This window comes from Lepidochelys olivacea, assembly GCF_965140295.1.
Source record: "Lepidochelys olivacea isolate rLepOli2 genome assembly, chromosome: 2".
Lineage (NCBI taxonomy): Eukaryota > Metazoa > Chordata > Testudines > Cheloniidae > Lepidochelys > Lepidochelys olivacea.
Window position 1 is genome coordinate 206898297 of NC_140412.1, and position 12643 is coordinate 206910939.

Genomic DNA, 12643 nt, shown 5'->3' on the forward strand with positions numbered 1-12643 from the left:
TGGCTAATAGCCATTGATGGACCTATCCTCCATGAACTTATCTAGCTTTTTTTTGAATCCATTATAATGTTGGCCTTCACAACATCCTCTGGCAAGGAGTTCCACAGGTTGACTGTGCATTATGTGAAGAAATACTTACTTTTTGTTTGGTTTTAAACCTACTGCCTATTAATTTCATTTGGTGACCCCTGGTTCTTGTATTATGAGAAGGGGTAAATAACACTTCCTTATTTACTTTCTCAACATCAGTCATGATTTTAATGTGCTACAGGTCAGGTCTGAGGCACATGGGCAAGAGAGCATAGGAATCTTGCACTGCTGCTATCTGTACATAACTGTCCTACAGATAAATAGATTTTGATATACAGCACTGAGAAGTGTGGAGTGAGCGCTGCAGTGGGAACCTGAGGACAAATCCTGGCTGTCTTAGCCAAAATTTCTGCTACGGTATCTTAGGGAGCACATGGTGCAAGTGCAGTTCTGCCATACTTTCAAGAGGTGTAGCATGCCCTTCACTCAGTGCTCAGCCACATCTTCTGGTTAGCTTGTTGGGACCCTAACACTGTCCTGAATTAACCTTTCAGGTAGATAGTGCCTGTAGGGGAGGAGGAAAGGAAGAGCGTCTGAGATATCCAGAGGCATTGTGCAAGACCCCCATACAATAATCCAAGTCCTCCCTCACATGCATAAAAGACAATCCAAAAGTAAGCCCTTTGCAGCTTTCATTTTTGAGACAGAACACCAGGAAAAATGCTTTCATCAGAGTTATGTTTTTCTTCAAACCATGCATCGCTGCATTGCTACCCATTAGAAAGCTCACTGTTGTCGCCTGCCCACCCCCTCCTCCTCTTTTTTCAGCTGCTGCAAGTTCGGTGTGATTCCTTAAGATGTAAAATGTCAGGTAAAAACACACGCTTTTTCAGTACTTGAGATTTTAAACGTTGAGGGCATTGGAAAAACAGATTTTAGAGAGTGTTTTAAAACAAGTAATACTGCCTGCACTGAACAATTCACTTTGAGTGGGTTTCTCCTTCATTTTGAAATGGCACTGGTCAAGGAAGCTATATGAGTGGCAATAAAATGCCCATTGCACTACCAGATCAGCAGGTACAGTACTTTTATATTCCTTATTGTCTTTAAATTCTTTAGCATCTTAGGTTCACAAGCCCTGGCTAGTCACAAGTCAGATGTATGGCACACACAAAAAATATACTGGACATTGGTTTTCTCATGGATGTTATAAATTCAATGCAATGAGGCATCCATTAAGTATTTATGAAGCCTGACATAGTACCACACAAAGATTAATCCCGACTTTACTATTTATTAGACAATGTCTTGTACAGAGGTACTATAGTTTTATCATGTAATGCTAAGTACGTCAAGTTGGCATCTCATATGGACTATCTTAATTAATGCGGAGATCATTATTAATGACCTCACTAGACTCAAAAGCAAGTCAATAAGCAAGGTGATGCCCCATGACAAGTAGGTCTTCAATCTCCAGTTGAAGGCTATTGAATTTTCAAAAATATCAGAAATCTATCAACTACTAACTGTTATTGCTATCCCTTAACACCAATGAAAACACAGTACATGGAGTATGGCCACCCATCAGTTAATCAAATACTGCTCTGTGGCTGCCCTGAGTCAACTCTGCTTCTTTCTCAGAGGCTGGACTTATTTTGAGAAGTTCATGAATTGACAAGAGACAAGAGTTCATCTGCGTAGCTGATCCATGACTGGTAGAGGTTGCCCAGAAACATTCACAAGAAGGGGGAAAGAATAACAGAAGGTTTTTTTTCCCCCTTCACATTGGTGGTGTTCCTAAAAGTTTCCATCTTGTATCTTTTTGTATTTACCAGTTAGCACAAGTGACCCCTGAATGTCTCCCTGGCATGAAGAATGTACTCAAGGACTTGCAGGATAAGACGGAAGCAACCGTTTGAAGTGGTGTAAGTAGCTCAATGTGCTATATCCTCATCTCACATCAAGAATAATATTGTACCTCTATTAGATTGTGATAATGATAATTAAATATGTTGTCTGGTTACAAACACAATATGTCCATTTAACATATATTGAAACTTTTGTAGTAATGTAAGTAATATAGCCTTGGATAAAGATGACATATTGTACTTTGTTGCGTGAAATCAGACATAGAAAAAGGGCAATATGCACAACATATGTATTTATATAAGTGTCATAAGTTTGCAATAAAGGATATTATGTCACTGTAATGAAATATCATGGTTGCAGCATTCTCAATGTACTAGATACATCTCAGGTATACCAGGTTATGCTGCTTTAATAAAATGAAAAATTACCAAAGAGCATTGAATTAGCTGGTATCAATCACCACTTCAATATTGGTGATACATTTTCCATGCACTTAGACAATGTTTGTATCGAAAATTCCCAACTAAAATGGAGCTATTCCTACAGGGCTCTACTCAGGGTTGGAGTTTTTATTGGGGTTTTTTGGGAGAGGTGGGCGGGGGGATGGGAGGGAGTTAAATTTGTGCACATAACTTTTTTCCCCAGTGGATCTTCTGCATGGCAGGACTGTTGTATTGGCTGTATGGAATTCAGCAGACAGAAATGCATGACCACAAGATAGCATCTGGATGAGGTTTGGCTGACAGTGTGTCATGATTTCAATTGTAAGCAAAAGGATTCCCTCCTTTTTCTTTTTTTTTTCCTTACCATAAATGTATACCATGTAAGTCTCAATACAAAGCAATCACTATTTTTTAATTATTAGTATTTTTCCCCAAATAAAATGCAAAAACAAAACAAACAGACAGACAACTATGGGGCATTTACAAGGGACTGTTCAGTTAACTCACCAACTAAATCCAGTGTTACATCAATGCTTACACTTCTGTCATCAACTAAGTAATGGTACAAGACTACACATACTTGTATTGGATTATTGGTTCAACCAGGCTAGACTGCTTCCATACACCGCACATAGGCTCATACTTCCAGTGCTTCCATTTCTGAGGCCTGGCAGAATCTGCTGCTGTTGCATATTCCTGGGCAATGGGGCTGGGGTACATAGCTGATCTGTTTGTACTAAGATAAGGGGAATCTAGGCCCATCTCAATAAAACAGAAACACTGATGCAAAAAACTACTTAACACTGTTGTCACTTTATGACACTGAGGTTTTAACATCCAAAAAACCTAGATAGTGATTAAGAATAAAATCCTTTACCTCAGCACTGCTCTGATCTAAGAATATCAAGATCCCAAATATAAATATTATTGAATACAATTTTCTTTGCATGATCCACTACTTATGTATTATGTTACAAAGACTATTTTTTGCTGTCAAGTTCACTCCTATATGGGTTAATGGCCCCTTGATGGACTGGGAGAATTTTAATTGCATTTAAAGTATTCAACAATGTTTGTATTCTAAAATGGATGAGAGGTTTGGATTTAAGGCAGATTCTTTATTTGAGCCTGCTTCTCTGTCTCTCTGTCTTTCTTCCCCTTCATAAAAAAAATCCTGCCCCACACACAGTGAAAAAAATCCAATTTGTAGGATGTGGGAGTGTCTAGTTCCATCAATTTTCTGTGTAAATGATACACAAATAGCCTGCTGCAGGGTGAAATAGCCTCTAAGAATACATGTAGTCACTGGCAGAGAGTCCTTGTATTGCAGGTCAAGTTGAAAGAATGTTCCCTACAGTGGAATATATCAGTTTGGGGTTGTCTTCCGATTGGAAACAAGTGCTCCCTTTAGAAGCTGTTTCTTTAAGATTCTAAAAATAAGTTGATATATAAAAGTGACTTTGCTGTAACACAGTGAGTCAGATCAAGGAGTAAGAGCCATTTATAGATTATGAAGTAAACTTTACCCTGAACCAATTGCTTAATCTGCAGAAAGAGGAGAAATATATTTTCAAATTGGATGGAGCCTTATCCGCCTTATTAATTTGGGGGGCAACAGGGAGATCCAAATTATTAGGTAATGGGCACAAAACATATGAATTAAATTCCAACAGACTATATACACTCATATAGACTAGGGTAATAATAGATGATGTATATAGTCTGCTGCGCTTTTGTATAATTTAACAACTTTTAAAAATTTCCCCCCCAGTAGTAATGGTCTCCATATAAACAACTATAAATGTAAAATTATGAAGTGTCATTATTACCATCTGACACTATCATTAGTGGATATCTTTTTGCAAAATCGACAGTAATAAAAAAAAGAAGTGTTTCAGACTAAAGCACTGTGTGGCTTGTGTGAAAAGTCAATTCTATTGTCAGGGCATATTATGTTTCAGAACTTCTCAGAAATTATATCCTTGTTTTTCATGATTCATTAACTATTCCTGTTATAATACCATTGCACACTTTCATTTGATAAATAGTTACCAGAAAACAATGCCTATTGTAAATACATATACAGTACTGTCAATTAAAAATGTTATATCACCCTGGTCCAGTTTGCAGGATTGTGTGTGTGAAGTTTGAAAAATTCTGTTATCCCTACAAAGACTTTTCAGATCTTATGATGTAAACTCCTGTAATTTACTCATTACAGCATTTCAGATGATGGACTGTAGCTAATATATTAATATAACCTATAAACAATTTAATCAATTGTATCCTATTTTCAAGGAGATACATATTTCTCAGAAAAATCTTAGTCCCAAATTTGGCCCTGAAATGCATAGAGTCACTCAGTGCATCCAAGGGTCAAATATGACCCCTTAGTATTTTAGTCAAAATGGAGTAGTTGCATTAAAACTGAAATATCACAAATGTCAGCATAAAAACAGTGGGCCAGACTTGTTCCCTTGCTCCCACAGAGTGACCTAGACAAATTGGAGGATTGGGCCAAAAGAAATCTGATGAGGTTCAACATCAGAGTTCTGCACTTAGGAAAGAAGAATCCCATGCACCGCTACAGGCTGGGAACCAACTGGCTAATCAGCAGTTCTACGGAAAAGGAACTGGGGATTACAGTGGATATGAGTCAGCTGGATATGAGAAGCTGGATATGAGTCAGCAGCAGGGCCGACTCCAGGCACCAGAGAAGGAAGCAGGTGCCTTGGGTGGCCAATAGAAAGGGGCGGAACTCCATGCATTATTGGGGCGGCACATCTGGGTTTTCGGTGGCAATTCAGCAGCAGGTCCTGCATTCCCTCTCTTCCTCGTCTGCGGCACTTCTGTGGCAGCTCAATTGGGTTTTTCTTTTCCTTCTTTTTTTTCTTCACTGCTTGGGGCGGCAAAAAAGCTGGAGCTGGCCCTGGTCAGCAGTGTGCCCTTGTTGCCAAGAAGGCCAGTGGCATATTGGGCTGTATTAATAGGAGCATTGCCATAAGATCAAGGGAAGTGATTATTCCCCTCTATTAGGCACTGGTAAGGCCACACCTGGAGTATTGCATCCAGTTTTGATCCCCCCACTACAGAAGGGATGTGGACAAATTGGAGGGAGTCCAGCAGAGGGCAACGAAAATGATTAGGGGGCTGGGGCACATGACTTACGAGGAGAGGTTGAGGGAACTGGGGTTATTTAGTCTGCAGAAGAGAAGAATGAGGGGGGATTTGACAGCAGCCTTCAATTACCTGAAGGGGGGTTCCAAAGAGAATGGAGCTAGGCTGTTCTCCATGGTGGTAGATGACAGAACAAGAAGCAACTGCCTCAAGTTGCAGTGAGGGAGGTCTAGGTTGGATATTCAGAAACACTATTTCACTAGGAAGGTGGTGAAGCACTGCAATGTGTTACCGAGGGAGGTGGTGGAATCTCCATCCTTAGAGGTTTTTAAGGCCCAGCTTGACAAAGCCTTGGCTGGGATGATTTAGTTGGTGTTGGTCCTGCTTTGAGCAGGGGATTGGACTAGATGACCTCCTGAGGTCTCTTCCAACCCTAATATTCTATTATTCTATGAACTTCACTGAGGCCAGTATAGTTACATAGGAGACACAAGTTGGCCCATTTTACTCTTCTCAAGCTTGTGGCATTCTTAAATTTAGTACTAGTAATAGCATCATCTGAAAAGGCGTCAGCAGAGGCCTGTCATAAGTGAGTGCATATTTTCCCTTACCAGTTCAACAGCCATAATACAAAGAGCACAGGCGTAACCTTCTTTTGAGATGACCTAACACACCATAATTCAACAACAGCTAGGAACACTTTTTCTGATCTGTACAAAGTTTTATTTTCATCAGAATTTGGCTCTGAAGTAACAGTGATCCCTTAAGCAAGGCCTGATCCTCCAACCCATTATCCCTTAATATGTTGTCATTTACATCCCTGCAAAGGGAGTGTACAGTTTCATTACCATTCTGATTTGGTAGTTCTTTATACTTACATTGTATAAGGGGCAAGATAGTAGAGAATCAGGCCTAAAAAAGAAAAAAAAAAAAGCTCTGGACCCAGACTCTTTGCTTCTAAACACAACTAAACTGATTACTTGCTGAACAGTGAACAGATATTATCGGTAATTGTAGCATAGGTCTAATTTTAACCACCAGAACCATAATTTAAATCCAACCTCAGCTCTTACCGCTACAGCTGCTTAAATGAAGTTGCCTTTGTCACAGTACCTGTGGCAAATTCAATGCAGTGTAATGGAGATACCCTGATCCACAGCAACTTCAGCTCAGCAGCCTTTTAAACAGCTTATGCAGAAGCTCTAGTCTAATAATGAGGGCTCTATAGATGGAGGGCCTGTAGGATCAGATCCCCAGTGTTTCTCAAAAATAATATGTTGGCTCTTTAGGATACCATTATTTGGAGTAGGAGAGTTTTAACAAATATTTAGAAATGCACAGAAGGAAAAAAAGAGTTCAACTGCGTTACACCGGACCCTCGCTAGAATGCGCATCTATATAGCGCAAATTCACATATAACGTGGTCGCGGCCATGGATCCTAAATTTAATTACACCTCTACCCCGATATAACGCTGTCCTCAGGAGCCAAAAAATCTTACCACGTTATAGGTGAAACCGCGTTATATCGAACTTGCTTTGATCCACCGGAGCGCGCAGTCCATCCCGTCCCGCCCTCCCCCTCCCGGAGCGCTGCTTTACCGCGTTATATCCGAATTTGTGTTATATCGGGTCGCGTTATATCGGGGTAGAGGTGTACTTAATTGCGATTCATTTTAACGCGGACCCCGCTATAACGCAGTACCATGCATGGATCCCAAATCCCGCGTTCTAGCAAGGGTCCCATGTTCATTAATATGAATCAAGGTCAAATATCTATGTCTCAGCTACGATTCTTAATCAGATGGTGGTTTACTAACACAGATAAGTGATCACAAACCAAATGCAGTTTGCCAATAACACTACTAGAAATCGGTAAAGCTAGCAGGATTTGGCTCTAAAAGTAGTTTGAGGAATCATTTAAATACTGTCAATTCAACGTAGACCAATTTACAGTTTTTCTGTGCTGTGTTTTAAATCTCAGTAGCTTGTATAAGTTATCCCTTATGGAAAAATCCTGAAGAAGTTAAAAGGAATTAAAACAATTGCATTCTATAGTTATTAGTCTAAAATTCTATTACACTTTAGAGTGGATGATATCCTTTTCTGTAGAATTTTTAAACTACCCTATAGAATTTAATAATGAATTATATCTCAGAATAGAAGAGAATTCTATGGGCCCAATTCTTATTTATACTAAGGCCTCTTTAGGCTGCCAGAGTGGCCTAATGGGATCTCAGTGTAAATGGGAATTTGATTTTATAGGCTGATTTTAAAAAATTCTACAGAGAAGTCATCATTCTCTATTAAATGCCATAGTACTTTTTCCACCAGGATTCATCAAGAAAAGCATTTAGTATTAAATCCAGGTACAGATTGTCCTTCTTCTGTATATTTATTGTTGTACATTCCACTTATTATAAATTTGCTTTTGCAGGAGAATGTTTAAAAATGTTTTTTACTTTTAAAGTCTCATTTCAACAACAAAAAATTATCTTTTTGTTGACATAGCTGTGACATCCAACAGCCAATCTGAACACAATTAACATTAGTTCATTTGAATGCTAATGGCTAAAACACTTTGAACTTTCATGATATAGATATTACATGACTTGGCCCTGGTCTACACTAGGACTTTAGGTCGAATTTAGCAGCATTAAATCGATGTAAACCTGCACCCGTCCACACGATGAAGCCCTTTATTTCGACTTAAAGGGCTCTTAAAATCGATTTCCTTACTCCACCCCTGAAAAGTGGATTAGCGCTGAAACCGGCCTTGCCGGCTCGAATTTGGGGTACTGTGGACACAATTCGACGGTATTGGCCTCCGGGAGCTATCCCAGAGTGCTCCATTGTGACCGCTCTGGACAGCACTCTCAACTCAGATGCACTGGCCACGTAGACAGGAAAAGAACCGCAAACTTTTGAATCTCATTTCCTATTTGGCCAGCATGGCAAGCTGCAGGTGACCATGCAGAGCTCATCAGCAGAGGTGACCATGATGGAGTCCCAGAATCGCAAAAGAGCTCCAGCATGGACCGAATGGGAGGTACGGGATCAGATCGCTGTTTGGGGAGAGGAATCCGTGCTACCAGAACTCCGTTCCAGTTTTCGAAATGCCAAAACCTTTGTCAAAATCTCCCAGGGCATGAAGGACAGAGGCCATAACAGGGACCTGAAGCAGTGCCGCGTGAAACTGAAGGAGCTGAGGCAAGCCTACCAGAAAACCAGAGAGGCGAACGGCCGCTCCGGGTCAGAGCCCCAAACATGCCGCTTCTATGATGAGCTGCATGCCATTTTAGGGGGTTCAGCCACCACTACCCCAGCCGTGTTGTTTGACTCCTTCAATGGAGATGGAGGCAATACGGAAGCAGGTTTTGGGGACGAAGAAGATGATGATGATGAGGAGGTTGTAGATAGCTCACAGCAAGCAAGCGGAGAAACCGGTTTTCCCGACAGCCAGGAACTGTTTCTCATCCTGGACCTAGAGCCAGTACCCCCCAAACCCACCCAAGGCTGCCTCCTGGACCCAGCAGGCGGAGAAGGGACCTCCGGTGAGTGTATCTTTTAAAATACTATACATGGTTTAAAAGCAAGCATGTGAAAGGATTACTTTGCCCTGGCATTCGCGGTTCTCCTGGATGTACTCCCAAAGCCTTTGCAAAAGGTTTCAGGGGAGGGCAGCCTTATTGCGTCCTTCATGGTAGGACACTTTACCACTCCAGGCCAGTAACACATACTCGGGAATCATTGTACAACAAAGCATTGCAGTGTATGTTTGCTGGCGTTCAAACAACATCCATTCTTTATCTCTCTGTCTTATCCTCAGGAGAGTGAGATATAATTCATGGTCACCTGGTTGAAATAGAGTGCTTTTCTTCAGGGGACACTCAGAGGAGCCCATTCCTGCTGGGCTGTTTGCCTGTGGCTAAACAGAAATGTTCCCCGCTGTTAGCCACAGGGAGGGGGGAAGGTTGAGGGGGTAGCCACGCGGTGGGGGGAGGCAAAATGCGACCTTATAGCGAAAGCACATGTGCTATGTATGTAATGTTAACAGCAAGGTTTACCCTGAAAGAGTGTAGCCACTGTTTTATAAAATGTGTCTTTTTAAATACCGCTGTCCCTTTTTATTCTCCACCAGCTGCATGTTTCAATGATCACAGGATCTTCTCCTTCCCAGAGGCTAGTGAAGCTTAGAAAGAAAAAAAAACGCACTCGCGATGAAATGTTCTCCGAGCTCATGCTGTCCTCCCACACTGACAGAGAACAGACGAATGCATGGAGGCAAATAATATCAGAGTGCAGGAAAGCACAAAATGACCGGGAGGAGAAGTGGCGGGCTGAAGAGAGAAAGTGGCGGGCTGAAGAGAGAAAGTGGCGGGCTGAAGACAGGGCTGAAGCTCAAATGTGGCGGCAGTGTGATGAGAGGAGGCAGGATTCAATGCTGAGGCTGCTGCAGGACCAAACCAGTATGCTCCAGTGTATGGTTGAGCTGCAGCAAAGGCAGCTGGAGCACAGACTGCCACTACAGCCCCTGTGTAACCAACCGCCCTCCTCCCCAAGTTCCATAGCCTCCACACCCAGACGCCCAAGAACTCGGTGGGGGGGCCTCCGGCCAACCAGCCACTCCACCACAGAGGATTGCCCAAAAAAAGAAGGCTGTCATTCAATAAATTTTAAAGTTGTAAACTTTTAAAGTGCTGTGTGGCATTTTCCTTCCCTCCTCCACCACCCCTCTTGGGCTACCTTGGTAGTTATCCCCCTATTTGTGTGATGAATGAATAAAGAATGCATGAATGTGAAGCAACAATGACTTTATTGCCTCTGCAAGCGGTGATTGAAGGGAGGAGGGGAAGGTGGTTAGCTTACAGGGAAGTAGAGTGAACCAAGGGGCGGGGGGTTTCATCAAGGAGAAACAAACAGAACTTTCACACCGTAGCCTGGCCAGTCATGAAACTGGTTTTCAAAGCTTCTCTGATGCATACCGCGCCCTCCTGTGCTCTTCTAACCGCCCTGGTGTCTGGCTGTGCATAACCAGCAGCCAGTCGATTTGCCTCAACCTCTCACCCCGCCATAAACGTCTCCCCCTTACTCTCACAGATATTGTGGAGCACACAGCAAGCAGTAATAACAGTGGGAATATTGGTTTCGCTGAGGTCTAAGCGAGTCAGTAAACTGCACCAGCGTGCCTTTAAACGTCCAAATGCACATTCTACCACCACACTGCACTTGCTCAGCCTGTAGTTGAACAGCTCCTGACTACTGTCCAGGCTGCCTGTGTACGGCTTCATGAGCCATGGCATTAAGGGGTAGGCTGGGTCCCCAAGGATACATATAGGCATTTCAACATCCCCAACAGTTATTTTCTGGTCTGGGAATAAAGTCCCTTCCTGCAGCTTTTGAAACAGACCAGAGTTCCTGAAGATGCGAGCGTCATGTACCTTTCCCGGCCATCCCACGTTGATGTTGGTGAAATGTCCCTTGTGATCCACCAGAGCTTGCAGCACTATTGAAAAGTACCCCTTGCAGTTTATGTACTCGGCGGCTTGGTGCTCCGGTGCCAAGATAGGGATATGGGTTCCGTCTATGGCCCCACCACAGTTAGGGAATCCCATTGCAGCAAAGCCATCCACTATGACCTGAACATTTCCCAGGGTCACTACCCTTGATATCAGCAGATCTTTGATTGCGTGGGCTACTTGCATCACAGCAGCCCCAACAGTAGATTTGCCCACTCCAAATTGATTCCCAACTGACCGGTAGCTGTCTGGCGTTGCAAGCTTCCACAGAGCTATCGTCATTCGCTTCTCAACTGTGAGGGCTGCTCTCATCTTGGTATTCATGCGCCTCAGGGCAGGGGAAAGCAAGTCACAAAGTTCCATGAAAATGCCCTTACGCATGCGAAAGTTTCACAGCCACTGGGAATCATCCCAGACCTGCAACACTACGCGGTCCCACCAGTCTGTGCTTGTTTCCCGAGCCCAGAATCGGCGTTCCACAGCATGAACCTGCCCCATTAGCACCATGATGCATGCATTGGCAGGGCCTATGCTTTCAGAGAAATCTGTGTCCATGTCCTGATCACTCACGTGACCGCGCTGACGTCGCCTCCTCGCCCGGTATCGCTTTGCCAGGTTCTGGTGCTGCATATACTGCTGGATAATGCGTGTGGTGTTTAATGTGCTCCTAATTGCCAAAGTGAGCTGAGCGGCCTCCATGCTTGCCTTGGTATGGCGTCCGCACAGAAAAAAGGCGCGGAATGATTGTCTGCCATTGCTCTGACGGAGGGAGGGGCTGACTATACGGCTTACAGGGTTGGCTTCAGGGAGCTAAAATCAACAAAGGGGGGGGCTTTACATCAAGGAGTATTTCAGGCAGGACTTCATGGAGGGTTCCAATAAGAAATGGTGCACCTAAGTTATTGTTCTTATTGGAACAAGGAGGTTAGCCTGGCCTCTGATTGATACATGGCTAGATTTACCTCGCTGCACCTTCTCTGCGAGTGACTGCAGTGTGACCTAGAGGAATGAGTCCCCTAGACAGGGGAGGAGGCAAATGAGTACAACACAAATCTGCTCTATTTCTTGTTTTGATCCACTCCATCTATCTTTTACATCTTTGGCTGGCAGCAGACGGTGCAGAAGGACTGCATGCCATCCACATCTCATGGCTGCTTGGCAGAAGATGGTACAGTACGACTGCTAGCCATCCTCATCTCTTGCCTGCCCGGCAGAAGATGGTACAGTACGACTGCTAACAATCCGTATCGCCTGCCTGCTCACCATAAGACGGTTCAATAGGACTGACTGCAGGACTAAAGAGAATGACCTGGTCAAGTCACTCCAAATTTAGTCCCTGTGCCCATGTCTGCCCAGGCGCTCCCAGCTGACGTGGCCAGGAGCACCTCGGACACGACGAGGACGGCTACCAGTCGTATTGCACCATCTGCTGCCAAAAGGCAAGGGGTTGCTGCTACTGTGTAGCAATGCTGTACCACGTCTGCCAGCACCCAGGAGACATAGGGTGACAGTTACCTGAGCGGGCTCCATGCTTGCCGTGGTATGGTGTCTGCACAGGTAACTCAGGAAAAAAGGTGCAAAACGATTGTCTGCCTTTGCTTTCACGGAGGGAGGGAGGGAACGGGGGCCTGACGATATGTACCTAGAACCATCCGCGACAATGTTTT

The 12643-nt window shown here is 43.4% G+C and overlaps 1 protein-coding gene and 1 long non-coding RNA gene across 2 annotated transcripts in view; one reads left to right on the top strand and one right to left on the bottom strand.

Moving 5' to 3' along the window:
* LOC311516956 overlaps positions 1–8702 on the top strand; it is a 28871-nt gene extending 20169 nt beyond the window's left edge. Inside the window, exons 2-3 of the long non-coding RNA XR_014710538.1 lie at positions 1866–1955; positions 8408–8702. This is a non-coding gene — a long non-coding RNA (uncharacterized lncRNA). The remainder of the gene's footprint in view (positions 1–1865; positions 1956–8407) is intronic.
* CREB5 (cAMP responsive element binding protein 5) overlaps positions 1–12643 on the bottom strand; it is a gene marked incomplete at its 5' end in the record, with an annotated part of 353505 nt that overhangs the window by 179245 nt on the left and 161617 nt on the right. The window lies entirely within an intron of this gene.